Raw genomic sequence first — 19048 nt, 5'->3', positions numbered from 1 at the left:
TGAGAGTCTACTTGGCAGTCAGAAGGTCCTCCTGTGACATGTTTTCACTCACTTTCATAGCACTTCCAAGCCACTGGATCACTGGCTGGACGGCTCAGTCAGCGTCTAGATGGGAAGCTGTTATGAAGGCAGGAATGAGGCTGTCTCAAGCACAGCACATAATACAAGGAGCTTGGAGAATGCATGAAAAATACTTGTGAGAAGGTCCGTTACCACCCCTGAAATCCGGCCTGTGGCTGCTTTTCTGGTCTCAACCTGCAGGGAGGCTGGTTTGCTGTTGGCACGCTAGGTTCTTTGTCAGCTCATAAACTTGTATTCTCAAGCCTTGCTTGAGCCTTAGACGATTATACTCACCCAGCCTCAGTGTTCTCATCTCTACAAATGAGATGACTGTTTTTTTTTTCCAAGAGATTTTGGTATTAAATGAAGGCTCACATATGCATATGCAACAGAATATGTTTACCCATCACATATCCATGCAGTGGAATCTAGCATGTTGTTGGTGCTCAATAGCAAATGCTTCTTTCTATTTTATGTGTATTAATGTTTGCCTGCATATAGGTTCATACTCCATGTGAATGAATTGCCTCTGGAGGCTGGAAGAGGACACTGGAGCCTCTGAAACTGAGTTAATAAGGTTGTGAGCTGCCATGTGGGTGCTGGGAGCTGAAACTGGGTCCTCTGGAAAAGTAGCCAATGCTCTTAACCTCTGCACCATTTCTCCAGTTCCAATAGCAATATTTCCTTTCTGTATATAGCTCAAGTTACTGAGGTATAGAATCTCTTAGATATAATGAAAAGGGAGCTCTAAACTAGTTTAATAGAGTCAGGGGAGTTGCAACAACTCTTAGGCCAGCCTAAGTTATATAGCGAGATCCCATATTTTAAAAAATAGACACACACAAAGAGGGGGCACTATTTATCAGCCTCACAAACATACTATAAAGATCCTAATTAGGAGAGGAAGAAAAAGAGAGAGGGATGATGGATAGATATATAGATAGATGGATGGATGGATGGATAGACGGATGGATATGTAGATATAAAGACAGACAGTCAGTCTTTTAGTGGTGTTTCCTAAATCCTTTAGCACTAATGATTTTTAAGTTATTGCATATTTTAAAGTTAAATTATCATCTTGATGTGGAGAAGTGGAATTTTTTTCACTAGTAGGGCAATGAAACACTAAGTCCTTGCACCAATGAAATAAATCCTACATGTTTTCTTAAACTAACAGTTTTCAGATTCCTTTGCCCCATATTTTTCTGGGTTACTTTGGGAGGAAGAGTGATGTACCATAAATATCCAGGTGTCACTTGTGTCTGTTGGATACATAACAGACTCACACTTCTGTCGCCTGTCCATGAATGTATGATATGTATTTCAGCTTCCTTCCCTAAGGCCACTTTTCTAATGAGAGCTTATATCATGGAGTACGTTTTTAGATGTTACCTACTCACACAAATCAAAATGATCTACTATGTTCTCTTGCAATATATGAGCTCAAAGGAGAAAGATACATTTATCACAACTTGGACCTTAAAATATAAAAAAAAAGAAGCTCTGGGTTTTCTTATTGAGCATATATTTTAGTGGCCATTATTTCAATAACAAGAACATGTGGCATTTTTGTTTTGTGTCTAATAGCCAGGAAATGGAAACAGCCTAGATGTCCAACAGCAGATGCATGATAATGAAAATGTGGTACATTTTCACAATGGAGTATTGTTCGGATGTTAAGAAAAACCAAGTTAAGAAATTCACAGGTAGATGAAGAGAGCTAGAAATAGCCTTTCATTTGGAAGGACAAACATCACATACTGTCTCTCTCTCATGGATGTTAGCTTTAAATCTTCAGATGTGTGTGTTCCGAGGTCAGGAATTAGCAAGGGGCTATGGAGTCAGGAGGACCCTTAAGGGAAGGAAGCTAGAACAGCATAGCATATAGGACTAAAGGGGAACACTAAGGTAGGGAAGGGAGTGGCTAACAGGGTAGATGAGGGAATATGGATAGGGACAGCTAACACTAGAGGCCTTTCGAGGAGCCCATGTGAAACCCACTACTATAGGAGCTTCAAAAATATAGACATATTCATATATAAAAAGAGGTTTGATGAAATTGCTCTACAATAGAAGAGGGAAATACCCCAAATAAACATCTCATTCTAGCAAACAAAACCCCAGTATCAGGAATGAGTTTCCTCTTTTTTGAGTAGTTGGCCAGTGGGGTCAACTTAATGATAATACCCTATTGTTGAAGACAACACATAAAATACTAGCATCACGGACATCAGGAAATCAAGATGCTGTTCCCTGGAAACTTTATTGCTATGGGCTAAGTATTTTAGTGTTGGAAGGTGCTATGCACACTACTGGACGAGAAGGGTATCATCAATCTCACTCAGCTGTGAATCCCGAAAACGACACTAATAATTGTCCAGATAGCCCACTGGTGCAATAGTTAGGGGGAATGACCAACTACTTTTTGATTGGATTTAAGGTTCACCCCATGAGATGTAACCCCTGTGGCACTAATAAAGGAAATAAGATATGCTAGATATGGGAAAACCTAATAGTATTATTCTGCTAAATTGACATATTATTAAAATTACTCCTAATGACACATAACTATACCCATAGATCAGAGTATCTCCCAACCCTCTTCAGAGAAGCTTCTCCTTGCTTTAGGTGCTAATACAAAGAGACTCAACCAGTCAACAAGCAAAGAATAAGAGTCTGTGGAGTTCTCAGTCCTAAATGCAACATACATATTACACCCCTCCCACAAAGGCTCTAGGATCTTCTTGAAAGAGAGGGCAGGAGGATTGTAAGAGCCAGAGGTGGTGTATAATATCAAGGAAATGGTGTTTTCTGGATACAACAGGGCAGTTGCACATATGAACGCAACATTGATAGTGACAGCATGAACAGGACCGGTGAAAGCTCAAACCAGACAAATTCCAGCACAGAGGGGAGAAGGTCAGCAGCGAATCTCACCATGATCTGAAGAGCTATTGGCATTTGACAGCTTCTGGGAGAGGGAGAGTCAGTTTTATTTAATGATGTGATCAGAGTCCAGGACATACCCCACACTTAGTTGGGCAACACAAACTCAATTCAGCTGTAGGGAGCACTCAAAGTTGGATGGGAAGGGAGAGAAGGATGGAGAGAGTGCTTATGAGAGGAATTGGGGTGGATGTGTTCAAATACGTTGTGTGAAATTAACAAAATAATTGAATAGTGTTTTAAAAGAATATGTAGTGAGACATCATGTATGTAACTTCTGAGATTTCTAGGAGATCCAATCTTGGAGCAAAGTCCCTGAACCTCTGGCTCTTACAGTCTTGCTGGCCCCGCTTCAACAATAATCCCTGAGCCTTAGGTTCAGGGGTTGTGCCTAAGCATGACTTGATGCTAATGTGGAAGAAGGAAAGCCCATGGGGGCCCCAACTTTAGACAAAGAACTACAGGCAACTTAGGAATGCTGAGAGCAGGAAGGGGTCCTTCCCAGGCAGGGAAGAGCATACTGATTGATGTGATAGTTTAGAGGTTTGGACCATTACCATCATGCGTGCAGGCAAACATGGTGCTGGAGAAGGAGCTGAGGGCTCTACATCTTGATCACCAGGCAACAGGAAGTGAGTGAACTGTGTCACTGAGTACAGCTTCAGCAAAGGAGTCCTCAAAGATCATCCCCCCTACACATACTCTCTCTCTCTCTCTCTCTCTCTCTCTCTCTCTCTCTCTCTCTCTCTCTCTCTCTCTCTCTCTCTCACACACACACACACACTTCCTCCAATAAGGTCACACCTACTCCAACAATGCCACACCTCCCAATGGTGTCACTCCCTATGAGCTTATGGGGCCAATTACATTCAAACTCCCACAGCACATTTCTCTTTTATGTCAAACTGTATCTCAGTCTGTTTCTACGTTCATCCTGTGCGGTGTGTGGCACAAATCACTGTTTTTCAGATAAAGAACTTGTCAGTGGAATGGAAGTGGCCTGTAGTGACACAGCTAATAGACATTAAAGCCAGTGCTTAGCCCGTCCTCCTGTTGGTAGTTGCTGTTTCTTCCTCAAGTTGCTTTTGGTTATGGTGCTTATCACAGCAACAGAAAACAAACTAGAACAATTTTCTTCATTAAAATTCCACATGTCCATTTGGAAAATGTACTCTTCTGCTCCCCAACTGCATAGTTAACCACATTCTTGAAATGCTTTTATATTATGTATATGTTTTTTCAATTTTTCACGTGTGTGTATTATGTATGTATATACATATATGCATATGTATATATATATAGTGTGTGTGTGTGTGTGTGTATGTGTGTGTGATGGGCAGCCTAAGGCTTGAAGACTGGGTGCTTCCATTTATTCTTCATGGGGATGATGTCTGGGGCTGGAGGAGTAAAGTGGAAGAGTAGATGGCAGTTTTGTCACTATGGGCTCTAATGTTGGCCAGGAAGAAGAGGAGCTCCCTGGAGTTCTGCTATGTCAAAGAATAATGGGGTGCCTTTATAATAATAGGGGTAACAGACAAATATCAAGATGGCAGAAAGGTTAAGAGTGAAGGGAGAAAGCCAGGCATGTCTTGCATGGCTGTAAAAGTGGGTTGGTTAGCTGGGTGATGGTGGCACACGCCTTTAATCCCAGCACTCAGGAGGCAGAGGCAGGTGCATGAGTTTGAGTCCATCCTAGTCTACAGAGTGAGTTCCAGGACAGCCAGGGCTGTTACATAGAGAAACCCCATAAAAACAAAACAACAACAACAAAAAATAGTGGGTTGGTTTAGTTTTGTCTGTCTCAGTGAGTACGGTTTCTGGTGAAAATGCCACTCGTCTTGGTTATGATAACAGAATGAGCATTTTCTGTCGACCTCAAACACTAGTTTGAAAGGAGCTGGGGTGCTCCTGTGCAGAGCCAGGCAGCTGCAGGGGAAAGGGAGGAGGCAAGAAGACGCCAGGCAGGGAGGGGGGAGAGTTTGGGAGCCTTGCTTATGGTGCCATCCTATGCCCCCTACCCTGAATGCCTTAGTGCTCAGCCTCATAGGGCGCCGTATTTAAATTAGTATTTAAGATGCCAACTTATAGATTGTTTTTTCCTCTTCCAGTGCTTCAAGTCTTTGTCTCCATCCCTTCTGTGAGAGAGTTAGCCCTGGTCAATAATCTCAGGAAGAGGGGGTGGCCGACCAGAAATCAGAAACAGACTATAAGCTGTTTACTTTTTGTGTGTTCCCAAAGCCTAAATGTTTAGGAATACTTAGGAGATTGTGGGTTTAGGAGAGGGGGAGGAGCTGTACCTTCCACATCCAACTGAAACAAGACTCTCCCGGACTGAAGTGGAGGTGCAGAGCTAATGGGGGTGTGAAGGTATAAAAGGAGAGAGGTCTGTACACCCCAGACTGGAGGCTGGGTGATGATGTCACAGAGAGCCAGCCTTGGGGGAAGTGAGGCCCTGGAGACTAACAGATGAATGAAAACAAACAAGCAAGCAAGCAAACAAACAAATAAATAGGAAAGGACATGACTGCTCCCAGGTATGACAGAGGAGAAAGTTTACTATAGATAGTGGGGAGCATAGGGAGAGAGGTAGGGACATCTGGGAGAGTTCAGGGTGGGCATGACCAGGCTGAGCTGAGCCAAGGGAGGTGGGGAGGGGAAGAGGAAGGGGAGGGAGGGAAACCAGGTTACAGAGGCCAAGAGGCCAAAGGTACAAGAAGAGGGTGGGTAACCAAAATGTCTGGATTATATAGGGAAGAACCTCTGAGGGGAGGGCAGCCAAGCCCCTGGCCTGGAGAGTTCAGGATAGAAGGCAGGGTTTACCAGCCACACCTTGTAAAAGGTAAAGGCGGAGAGGTCTGGGAGAACCTGGAGGCAAGGTCCGCTTTGATATGTTAAGTAGGCATCTCAGCCTTTTGTCCTGCATTTGAAATGTAACAACTGCCACGTGGGATCCTCCCAATGCCCTATCCCAGTTCTTGGGATCTGAGACTGCATGGCTTTGCATGGTGGAAGAGACTGCAGATACAGCAATCCAGGCTGTTTCTGGGTGGGAGGCTGTAGAACATAGTCAGGCAGGATGCAGGATGCTGCTTGGCTGCTGTCTTTGAAGGTCCAGGAAGTGCAGGTGGCCTCCAAATGTGGCAAAAGCAAGCGCATGGGTTCCTCTGCACACTCTCCCAAAGGGAGACCTCCTTTGACTCGTGGTGCGGGGCTTCTAACCTCTGGGCCTGGAAGCTGATGTATCTATGGCTCCGAAGCAGCTGGGTTTGTGGCCATCTGTGACAACAGCACCGGAAAACTGGCACGGCTTGTAAAGGCAAAGCTCACAACTGGCTGTGCAGCAAGTCTTCCATGCCCCAGATGGAGCCAGCAGAGTCCTGAAGGAACACACTCAGAGACAAGGAAGGCTTGGCATGACACAAATGCGCTGGTTCCTACACCCAAGCCCCAGACTGCCAGGCATACCCCAGAATTCCCTCTAACTAAGATTAAATTGCTGTCAGTAAGGTTAAATGGCCCCTTGAAATATAAACAAGGTGATCTCCTGGGCACTGAGCTTGGAGACTCACATTCCTCTCACCACACAGTAACATTTTCATGTTAATTAGGGGGAGCATCCACTGTATACCACAGCCTGTTCCAGTTCAGCTCCACAACCCAAGAAAGCAAGTACCTCTCATCCTCAATTTAATTTTTTTCCTGAAAATGTGCCAGATAGTGGGTTGGGGGAGGGGGTGAGAATGACTATATTCCATTATTTTAAATGTAAAACAAAATATAATGAATTCCAGGCATATCCAAAAATTGCAATCAATTTGCTCAAATACCGCAGCACAACTTGAACAGCTGTGGAATAATATACCAAGGATTTCTGCATCATATAAAGCATTAGGAAACCAATCATCTAATTATTAGGCAGAGCACTGGATATTCTGTATTTGAAACACAACTCTCTACAGTATTATATACCAACTACATTTTCCCTCTGCACTGAGATGAAATGTAATGAAAATAACATGTGTGTGTGTGTTAGTGGTAGATACACAAAGTGCCCTTCTCCAGGGGAAATGACTAAGTTCTGACCACTGTGTTCCCCACCGTGACTAGCCCAGGCTCAGGTCTGCACCATGAATGGTTTCCTCTGATGTGTGCATGGGAACACCTCACAGCTTGGGTGACCATGTAATGTGTGGTCAAGTAGAGCCATTTTTTTGATGGAAAGAAGGGCTATAAATTGTTACACTGGAGTCGGGTATTGTGGTGCACACCTGTAATCCCAGAATTTGGAAGGCAGATACAAGAGGATGCCATTGTGAAGTATAGGCTACAGAATGAAGTCTTACCCCTCTTCCCCCCTCCAAGAAAAATATAATATCTAATAATATCTAAAATGAATTGTCTGGGGCAGAACGAGATACATGGTTAATTCTGCAATTTAGAATGCAAGTTCACACCTTGCAATTTTTATAGCAAATATTTGGGTAGTGTGAACTCATTAATTTCTTGTTCCTAATTTCCAGACAGCCACGCAAAAGAAAAAAGACTAGAAGTAAATAACTGTGTGCTCAAGGTTGCACAGTAATTTCTAGAGTAGACGGAGAATCCAAACCCAGGTATGTGTGCTGTAATTTTGTTAGAACAGTTCCAAAGACTGCAACTTGGACTGCCTTCTTGAGACTCTAGAGAACTAGTTCTAGCCCCGCCTTGGGGGCAGCAGATAGGTGGGACAACTGTTCTTCCCAGAACTCACTGCCACCAGGACTGATTTTCAAGGGCCAGTTTCACCCACTCTTCTCGTTGAGTGACCAATTCTAGGGCCTGTCCTGAGGCAAACAGAAGGGAAGTTGCAAACTCCAGGCCTCACTTGAGCCTTCTAGGACTGAGGTAAACTGCAGCTGCCAACTTGTGCAGGCAGCTCCCCTCTACCCGCTGCATCTCACCGTGACAGACAGACCCAGACCCTAGCGAGCACCGCTGTGCTGATGAAGAGCCATCCCCGTCTTCAGTCAGCGTCTGTTGCTTTTAGTTTGTAACTTCAATTCTTCTGGTCTCCCTCAGTCTATTAGTTCCCTTGTGCTCATTTGAAAACTGAAAAAAAAAAGCACCACAAACAAGGTGGTCTATATCAATGGAATTTTTTTTACTCTCACAATTTATGAACCCAGAAATCTGAAATCAAGTTACAGTCAGGGTGATATTCCTTTCAAAGGCTGCCTAGGAGATTCCTTCCTTTTTCCCCATCTTCCTGTCGCTCTGCTAACATCACACTCCAAAGCTACTTTGACTCTGGGGAGGTGCGAGTTCTGAGGGGCAACGTTCATTCAACCCTGCATCATCCCCAGGCCCTTGAGCCTCACAAAGGCACCATTTCCTAACTTCTGTAAAGCGTGATCCAGATTCAAACATCTGCAACAACCTCCTGGAAGAGACACGGTTGCTGCAGGCCGGCAGGTCAAGGTGGGATGTGGCAGAGCTAGTTATGGGGCTTGCAAATGTTTGCCATGAAGTTAAAAGAAAGCCATTTCCTTCTGATGAATATGGCTTAGGGCAGAACAGGCTCTGGTAAGAATTTGAGGGTGCTAAAACTCCAGTTGCTTCTTGCCATCACCGTTACCAGAAGTCTTTGAAGAGATAGTTTCCAAAGCCACCATTATATGTTTTAAAAGTAGTCTTTAAGCAAATAGTAAGTGGTTAAGACTGGATCAAGTTTATATTCAAGCTAAGGCATGCTAACGGTTAGCCTTTATGCCTCTCTCTCTTGTCTTGTTTATATCAGATCTTAAACTATGGAGTCTTGTCTTCTCCTTTAGTTTATAGTTTGGCAAATATGACATAGTCTTGTTCTTTCAAAAATCCATGTATTTATTCATATTATGCACACAGCACCCATTGGAAATGCAGAAAGCGTTCATTAGTAGAAGCTAATTTTTTCACAGTGCACTCACAAAACCAATTGATCATGCTGTACATCTTAAATAAATACAATCTTTATTCATTGTACCTCAAAAAAAAAAAACTGGCAGGAGGGGTCCGTCTCACACAGGCCATATACCTTCTATTATCACTTCATTTTCCTGACTTACTGAGGGATCTGACTACCTACAACAGGAACTGGTCAGAGCATGCCTCAAGGCGAAATGTCACTCCTTGCCTGCCTCCTGTAGCTTAGAGAGTGTCAAACATAGAGACTGTCCAACCCTGTGTTGGCTGAAGAAGGAAACACTATGTGAGAAAGACACCAGCATCACCCTCTGTGCTAACTGAATCCACGCAGCCTCTTCAGAATGTTTCCCTGTTCTCTCCAAGTGCCGTGTGGAATTACACCTTTGCTCCTGCTTTGCCTAGGCTGCCTCTGCTGGTGCCTCCGCTGATGTGTTATTAGCCTGTGGTTCATTCCTCCATCTAACTGCTGTTGCTGCTCCAAGATCCCCAAAACAAAGAGAGTGTGAGCTTCAAGTTCAAGGTGATTTAAAGCTTCTCCATCCTGGGTACATACTCCGTGGAAAAGCACCTCATAAACATGGGAAGGAGATGGCTGACGCTCACCAGATGACATTACAGCTCAGACTGCACGCAAGAGCCGCACACTGCCCTCCTGTCTTAAAACTGCACTGCTCTTTATAGAAAGAAAATAGTCTAACGCATCTCAAGTTCCACAAATGTGCAAATGTTCTCTGTGAAAAGCCGTTGTGGATAATTCACGACCCAACACTAGGACAAAATATGGATCATTGAAACAAGCATGCGAGGCCAATGAGATGCTCCCGTGCACAAAGATGCCTGCTGCCAAGCCGGATCCTCAGTTCCACTCCTGGGACCCACATAATAAAAGAAAAGAAACAGCGCCTACCTCTTGTCTCCCGATCTCCACCCACATGCTGTGACATGCGCACATACGTGTGCACACACAAGATTTTTAAAAATGTAACAAAACCAGCTTTCAGCACTCACAACTTTGAAATTATATTATAAACTATTATAACTTTAGAGCAGGAACCTTTACAATGTCCCAAAATCTTTCCTTGGGGGAAATTGTTTATAGAACTTTCTCCTAACCTAATTAGATATTTAGGCTGAAGAAGAACTGATTTTTCTTTCTCAAATCTCTTATTTTGTCCATTATCAATTTAATTCTAATTGTAGTTGTACACTTTGAGCATTATGTAATACATATTATTATCATTTCTAGGAGGTGAAATGGAGAATTAGGTGACAAATTTCAGCTTACGTGTAATGACTAATCCTGTTGACAACTTGACTACATCTGAAATCTACTAAAACCCAAACTGAGCGAGCCTGTGAGGGATATTTTTGATTGGATCATTTGAGGTGGGAAGACTCAACCCTAAATATGGACCACACCTTCTGGAGCAGCCCATATAAAGGGACACAGAAGAAGGAAGCCTTTGCTTTTTGCCTACTTACCTCACTCTTGCTGATAAGCTCATCTATCCTGGCAACAAGGTGTTCATTACTTAGCTGGTATTGTGACCCACTTCTTCAGGATTCCATTGTAAACTGAAGATCAGGTGGGACATCCATCCTCATGGACTGAATAATTACCAGTTTCTTGGTTTTTCGACTGAGAGACAGAGGTCTCTTAGTTTTCCTTCTTTCATTGGAAGAAAGTCAGAAGACTGGATGGGAGCTTGATGGGGGGTAAAGGGGGCCCTCGCCCCAGGAAAGGTTTAGGACTATGAGTGCTCGATAATTGTTGCGCATAATTCAGTTTCTAGCTTTTCAAGACTGGTATGAAAAGGAGTCTAAATCCTGAATGTTAGAAGGGCACACAAGAGCCATCTCCCGAAGCACTGGGGTGATGTACTCCATCTTTCTAGGGTACCAGCTCCATCCTCTGGATGGATCCAGTTTACATACTAGAGTCAAGATGGACTGACATGGCCTATTTTAGGTTTGTGTATTTGGTGTCTAGCTATACTGTCTGTGTTAGCCAGAAGCCTGCCTGAACAATAGACACCAGCATCTTAGCTACTGTTAACAAGAATAATTTAAGTAAGGAGCCACCAAGTAGTATGCCTAATTAATAAAATCATTATAAGTGAGAGAGAGAGGATACAGAGCTTGTGTGTTGATTAGGAATTCATCTGGCTAGAGGGAAAGGGGTACATTTTTGTTGTCCAAGAAGTCTCGGGACAGGTAGTTCAGTCTATCATTGTGGCTAATTGATTCTACAAAAGGATCCAGGCTTCTGTGTTGTGGTTCTCCCATACTTAGCCTGTATGTACCCTTCTTCCTCAGTTTTCAAAAATGACTTGTGAACCCCCCATCAACACATTAGTGCCCTTGGAAGAAGAAGGGAGTAAGGACAGGGAATAGGGGCAAAGATTTAAGAGATGGCTGAAGCTTTCCCTTAGAAGCCTTCTTGGAAGTCCTACCCAGGGACTTCTACTGACATTTCACTGGCGACTTCCAAATCTATCCTAGTGAGTGAATAGGGAAAAGAGGTGTTCGCCGGTCAGTTAGTTGCTGATATGTGTCCCAGGGTGACTGGCTGGAGGAGACAAAATGACTGGTCAAAGCTCTGTTTGTAGAAAACACAGTGGCTTCAAAGGAAGACCAAGAACTACTATCCATCATTTCCCAAAATGAAGGGAGATGCTGTATGACCAGCCAGTGCCTGTTGATGGCAATGTTCTTTATAAAAAATGTTTCACTGTTAGCATACATCACCTGCCTAAAGAAGATACTTACTTTTTAAATATTTACCTTTTAAAAGAGATTGATTTTTTCTTGTGTGTTTGTGACTGTATGAGTATATGCTCTGTGTGTATGTTATGTGTGTGTGTTGTATGTGGTGTGTGTGTGGGTATGTGTCCATGGAGGTAAGAAGAGGGCATCAGATCCTCTGAAGCTGGAGTTACAGGTAGTTGTGAGCCACCCATTTGCATTCTGGGAAGTCAAATTGAATCCTCTGAAAGAGCAAGAAATGCTCTTAAGAGCTGAACCATCTCTCTACACTGAAATATTTGCCTTCTGTGGTTCAATATTTATCCCTACTCTTCTTATCTACCTATTTATATATACCTTGTATACTTGTATATCTATATATATACATATAGAAATAGATATAGATATCCTCTACTTACCTTGGCTCTTCTTTGAGAAATTTCCTCTTCCCTCTAAGTCTGTGGGGCTTAGTTGGGATTGAGGTCCAGGTGTGAACAGTCAATATACTATATTTCCTTCATGACAATAGAAGGATAAGTGTGTGATTTATATTACTCAATGGACACTGTACTCTGGGACTTTCATGGGAATGATTATGAAACAACTTATATATTCCTAGACTGCAATCTAGAAGAATAAAAGATGAAATATTACACCTGAGATCAAATTCAGAACAAAAGAGGCAGAACCAAGAACTGAGGAGAGAGGTTGAGGCAGGGCAGCATTGTTTAAACCTCTGAATCTATCTGTGCCTAAAACTCAGAAGCTGTCTCTCACTTGTGAGCCATTAAATCTCACCTTTAAGCAAGTTGATACTAGATTAATTTAGTTTCTGTCACTTGTAGTTGAAAATATACCTCAGTAATACAGGGAAACTAGGCTAGTCTGATTTCTTTATTTTATTTTATTTTGTGTGTATGGAGGAATGGCCACGTGCTACTGTATTTGTGTGGTGATCAGAGGACAATTTGTGGGAGTTTGTTCTCTCTCACTTACAACATGTTCTGGTGAATGAACTCAAGTCATTAGGTTTGGTTGCAAGCACCTTTATCCACAGAGTCATCCCACTTGCCTCCCAACTCCTCTTTGAAGATACTTTTTAATTGAATGTTTTCATATAATATTTTTTCTTTGTTATTTTCCTTTTGTTGTTATTTATTTGTTTTTGTTTTCCAATCTAAGTTTCTCCTCTCTCCCCTCTTCCCAGTCCCCCTCAACCTCCCTCACCCCCATGGCCCATCAACTCCTCCTCCTCCATTATTTAATCTTCAGATACAGACTGGATCTCCCATGGGTATCAGCCAGTATGGTATATGGAGTTGCAGTAAGAATAGACACTTCCAGGCTGGAGAGATGGCTCAGAGGTTAAGAGCACTGGCTGCTCTTCCAGAGGTCCTGAGTTCAATTCCCAGCAACCACATGGTGACTCACAACCATCTATAGTGTGATCCGATGCCCTCTTCTGGTATGTATGACATGTAGACAGAACACTGCATGTATGCATAATAAATAAAAATCCTTAAAAAAAGAAAATAGACACCCCCTCTTCTAGTAAGACTGGGTAAGACAGTCTAGTTGGAGGAGTGGCCCCCAGAAGGAGGCAGCACAGTCAGGGACAGGCCCTGCTCTTACTCATGTAATACATTTTGATCCCATTCTTTCCCCTCCCTCAACTCCTCCTAGCTCAGCTCCATGTTCTCTCTCTCTTAAAAACAAAAGAAGACAACAAATAATAAAACCCAAAATAATCACCTGGCGGCGGTGGCGCACGCCTTTACTTCCAGCACTTGGGAGGCAGAGGCAGGCAGATCTCTGTGAGGACCGCCTGGTTTACAAAATGAGTTCCAGGACAACCAGGACTGTTACACAGAGAAACCCTATCTCAAAAAACAAAACATAAATAAATAAGTAAATAAAATCAAAGCAGCCTAAAAAATAAAATAAACCAGACAAAAAATACCTAAACAAAATAAGAAAAAAACAAAAGGTACATAAAAACATGGAGTCCATTTTGTATTGTATTACTGTTGGGCATAGAGAGAAAATTGATTTCCCTTCTCCCAGCAGGTATCAATTGCAAATAACTTCATGGTTAGGGGTGGGGCTTTGTGTCCATTCCCCTTCTCAGTGGTGAGATTTCATCTGATTTGAACCTGTGTGTGCTGAATGCATGCTGCAACCATCTCCATAAGTTCGTGTGTGTATCAGTCCTGTTGTGTCTGGAAGGCACTGTTTCCTTGGGGTCATCCATCACCTCTGGCTCTTATAATCTTTCTGTCTCCTCTTCTGTATAGATCCCTGAACTTGAGAAGGAGGTTCCCAATTCTTCTTAACATACTGTGTCTAGAAACAAAACTAAATAAATACTGCAAATATTTGCATCACAAACACATGACAGCTATACAGATAAAGTTCAATGTAGTATGCATTTTCAATTTATTCTTACCAAGAAAACACCCATTGAAAAATGCTTGCACTCACCTTGCAAAATTATTTGTAAAGATCAGCCCTGTAAGCAACCCATAGAGACTTGAAAGAGATGTGACCAATGTAAAATATTGGAGGAGGCATAACAGTGGTTGACAGTCCTATAGGAGAAGCTTACTAGGATGCTCCGCCTTCCATACTGGCTCCAAGACAGAGTGAAAATGCTTCTGTTTGAAAACGTTTGCTTATGAAGCAAACATTTGATTTTGAAATCTATACTTAAACGATTAGGCTACTGCCAAATAAAACACCCATCTAACATGTGCTTTCGTTGAAAATGCTTGCCAGTGTAGACAGATAAGAAGAAAAAGCTCAAAGTGTGGTCACTTGGCACAATATTTTCAAAGCCAATTTGTTAAGCACTGAATTGTCAAAATGTCAATTTTCCAATCAATGTTCAACTGTCACTTGTCTATCACTGTAAAAAGTGGATTCAGGATTATGTTATTATGGGCCACATTTTATGTTTAGTTTTCCTTAAGAGTCTGGCAATCTCAGGGTAAGAATAGAGGAGAAAAGGATGGGAGATACCATAAAAGAGGGAGCCATTATAAGTTGGAGGAGAGATCTGACACTAGTGAGATCTTCACAGATCTACAAGAATGACACCAACTGGCATTAAGGCTACCTTAAATGTCCTCCCATGATAATGAGAATGATGACTACCTTATATACCATCCTAGAACTCTCATCCAGTGGCTGAGGAGGCAGAGGCAGACACCCACAGCTGTGAACCGAATTGAACTCCTGGAACCCAGTTGCAAAGAGGAGTGATGACCAAAGGAATCAAGATCAGACTGGTGAAACCCACAGAGGCAGCTGACCTAAACAAGGAGGAACACATGGACCCCAGACTGATGACTGAGGGGCCAGCATGGAACTGATCCAGACACCCTCCCACCGAACCTGGTTGACAGAGAGGAGGCCTTGGCAATCTGTGGGACCTTGGAGAGTAGAGCAGTATTTATCCCTAGCATACAGATGGACTCTGGGAGCCCACTCCATATGGAGGGATGCTCTCTCAGCCTGGACACATGGGGAAGGGCCTAGAACCTGCCCTGGATGAAATGACAGACTCTGGAAATCCCCCCAAGGAGGGCCTCACTTTCCTTGGGGAATGATGTGGGGATTCAGTGCGGGGCTGGGAGGAGTTGGTGGAGGGACATGGGAAGAGGGGTAGGAGAGGGAGCTGGGATTGACATGTGGAGCATGCTTGTTTCTAATTTAAATAAAAAAATATATTGAGGGGAAAAAAAGAGTCTGACAATCCTGCCAGGCATAGTGAGCTCAGCTATTATCTCGTTCTTGAGAAGCAGAGGCAGGGGAATCACAACTTTGAGGTCAGTCTGATCTATGTAGCAAGTTGAAGGCCAGCTAGGAACACATGAAGATCTTGTCTCAAAAAGTCAAATGTTAGGGCTGGAGAGATGGCTCAGAGGTTAAGAGCATTGGCTGTTCTTCCAGAGACCTGAATTCAATTCCCAGCAACCACATGGTGACTCACAACCATCTGTGATCAGATCTGGCGCCCTCTTCTGGCCTGTGGGCATACAGACAGATGCTATATACATAATAAATAAATAAATCTTAAAAAAGTTTTTAAAAAAAGTCAAATGTAAAGCAAAGGAAAAGAATCCAGCAGGCTTGTCAAAGCAAAAATGATCTTATCTTTGTATAGTATTTGCCCCTTCTAGGTCTTGTCTTTTCCTTTTAAGTTTATTTTTTAATTTAACAGTTTCATAAACACATATAATGTTCTGTGATTGAAGTCTGTACTCCAAATCTTCCCTTACTCCCCTCCCACTTCCCAGATCCCGTCTCCTTTCCATGTTCTCTCCTATTTCCCTGCCTTCTTTTGTTCATGTGACCCACTGCAACTGGCTAGGCCTGCATGAATAAGCACTGATGGCACCCATTTGTTTAAGTGGGGACAATACACTAAGGGATCACTACTGGATACACACACACACACACACACACACACACACGCACACACACACACATGCACGCACGCATGCATGCACGCACACACGCAGGCAGATGCACACATGCATACCACATCCCCCCCCCGTCCTTTAACTGTTATTATCTCCTCTGGGAGGGATAGAGCCTTATGTGTCTCCTCCTCCTGATAAAATGATAATGGACACTCACTAGGCACTACTGCTGTGAGTTCATGGATGCAAACAGCAATGCCATGTCCAGAACGACAGTTTTGGTTTGTTTGTTTGTTTTGTACAGCGATCCTTCCCATCTTCTGGCTCTTATATTCTTTCTGTACCCTTGTCCACAATGCTCTTTGAGCCTTAGAGAGGTGATGTAGATATACTGTTGAGGGCCAAGCAATTACAATTACTTGTACTGAGCACATGACTGTTTACTAGTCCCTGCAATGATGACTGGTCACGACAACCAGAAGCTTCTCTGACCAAGGCGGACAGCAGCACTGATCTGTGAATATAAACATGAATATTCAGAGGGCAGTATGCTACCGGACTCAGTCAGAGAAACAGCAGTAGCAGTTGCCTCCTAGATCCTTCCCTAGCCACGGTCTTTGCCCAGGTTTGCAGTAACAGGTACGATCTCCTGTAAGGTGGGCCTAAAGTTCAATTAGAATTGAGTTAGTTACTCTTATAGCAGTCACACCACTATAGTATCAGTGCACAGATTTTGCACGGCACGTTGGTTCACAGCTGGATAAGGCTACTGACTAGTTTTCTTCCCTAGCAGCCTGTTTAGTGCCTTCTGGAGGGAGGTGTACCAATTTACAGGAGGTGCAATCAATTAGCCAGGAGAGAGAAAACTTCCAGCTCAATCCCAGCTCAATTTTATATATGTATATATAATAACCAATGTGTGTGGTATCTTCAGTAATAGTGTCTTATCATCTAGTTCTGGGCAACCAACAGAATTGCAGGAGTTCATGTGGTTTTTAGGGGGGCTTTGAGAACTCATGAGTCACCCCACTCCTGGCACTGGGATTGTTTTTAATATCCCGTGCCTTTCAGCAGAAACCATGAGGGATATTGCCCTTCAAACTCTTTTTTTAACTTATATTTTTAAATTTTGCTTACAATATTCTGGGTTTCTATATGACCTTGTCATGTTACTTCGTTTTTTGTTAACACTTACCGCAACCCTCTCATCTCCCCATCCCCACTTCAACCTCTCAACCCCTTATATTTCTCATCTAATTTCCCTGCACCTGTGTTCCACTATTCCCCCTCCCTAAGGCAACCTTCCGTCTAATAACCCCTTTGTAGCTTCTTGGCCTCTATAATTCAATATCAAGAGATCAACCCAGGGGCTGGAGAGATGGTTGGGGGCTGGATAGATGGTTCAGAGGTTAAGAGCACTGACTGCTGCTCTTCCAGATGTCCTGAGTTCAATTCCCAGCAACCACATGGTGCTTACAACCTTCTATAATTCAATCTGGTGCCCTTTTCTGGCAGAACACTGTATATTTAATAAATAAATAAATCTTTTTTAAAAATCAACCCAATAAAAAAAATGGGCTGTAGAATTGACAAGAGAATTCTCAAAAGAAGTACAAATAGGGTGAGTGAGAAGGCTTAGCAGGTAAAGGCACTCACTTGGCATAAAGCCCAAAAATCTGTTCAATCCCAGCCCACGTGGTAGCACGAGAGAATGGACTCCTGAAAGTTATTCTTTGGCTTCTATATGCATGCTGTGGCACATATATAATAAATAAATAAACATATAAACACATAAACAAGAAAAACACGCGTGTGACAGTGGTGGTGCACGCCACTCGGGAGGCGGAGGCAGGTGGATCTCTGTGAGTTCGAGGCCAGCCTGGCCTACAGAACAAGTTTCACTACAGGCTCCAAAGATGCACAGATAACCCCTGTTTAAAAAAGAAAAAAAGGCATAAAAGTATTTTTAAAGAAGCAAAAATGATGAATGAATAGTTTTTAAAAAATGTTTGACATCGTTAACCATCAGGGAAATGCAAACTAAAACTACTTGGAGATTCCATCTCACTCTACTAGGAGTGGTTGTCAAGAAATCAAGACCCCCCCCAAAAAAGGCATGCAAGGATGTGGGGAAGGAGGGACCCTTATTCAGTGTTGGTGACAGTGTAAATGGGTGCAGTCAGATTGGAGGATTATCAAATGGAACCATGCCATCCGTTTTGCCACTACTAGGCATATACCTAAAGGATTCTGTATTCCTAGTGTAGAGGCCCCTGCACATCCATGTTTATAGCTGCTCTGTTCACAATAGCTAGGAAATAGAAGCGGGCTGGATGCCTATCAACTGGAAAATGGATAGTGAAAATGGGCTACATTTACACAGCAGAATTTTATTCAGCTGTAAAGACAACGAGATTATGAAATTTTCAGGAAAATGGATGAAACTCAAAAATATGATACCGAGTGATGTAACCCAGACCCATAAAGACAAACACCACATGTTCATTCTTGTACATGGATCCTAGCTTCAGAATTTCGGGTTTGTATATTTAACTTGGAATCTCAAGAATCTTAAGTAACTTATCTGTAATTCCTTGTTTTGTATTCTTTTAAAAGGAGAAGAATCATGGCTAATTGGGTCTCTCTGAGATGTGTTTTTGCTTATTCTAAGACATTTCCTTATGTGGTTTTTACTTCACAAGGCTCTAGAGAACCAGTATTTTGAACTTCTCAGCTTGCTTATTTATTTAATACATAATCCTTTAGTTATTTCATAAATGGTTTCAGCATTAGGAAGGTTAAGAACCACTGTCCTAGGAGAACAGAGTGTCTGGAGAGAACCCCAGGACCTGCTCACGTATGGAACTAACTGGAAGCCATCCTGACCCCTAACAACTGTTGCCAGGAATTCATAGGAACCTGTCATATAC

The sequence above is a fragment of the Mesocricetus auratus genome, unplaced genomic scaffold, assembly GCF_017639785.1.
Source record: "Mesocricetus auratus isolate SY011 unplaced genomic scaffold, BCM_Maur_2.0 Super-Scaffold_6730, whole genome shotgun sequence".
Classification (NCBI taxonomy): Eukaryota; Metazoa; Chordata; class Mammalia; order Rodentia; family Cricetidae; genus Mesocricetus; species Mesocricetus auratus.
The sequence above is the reverse complement of the archived record's forward strand: the minus strand, read 5'-3'. Positions refer to the sequence as shown.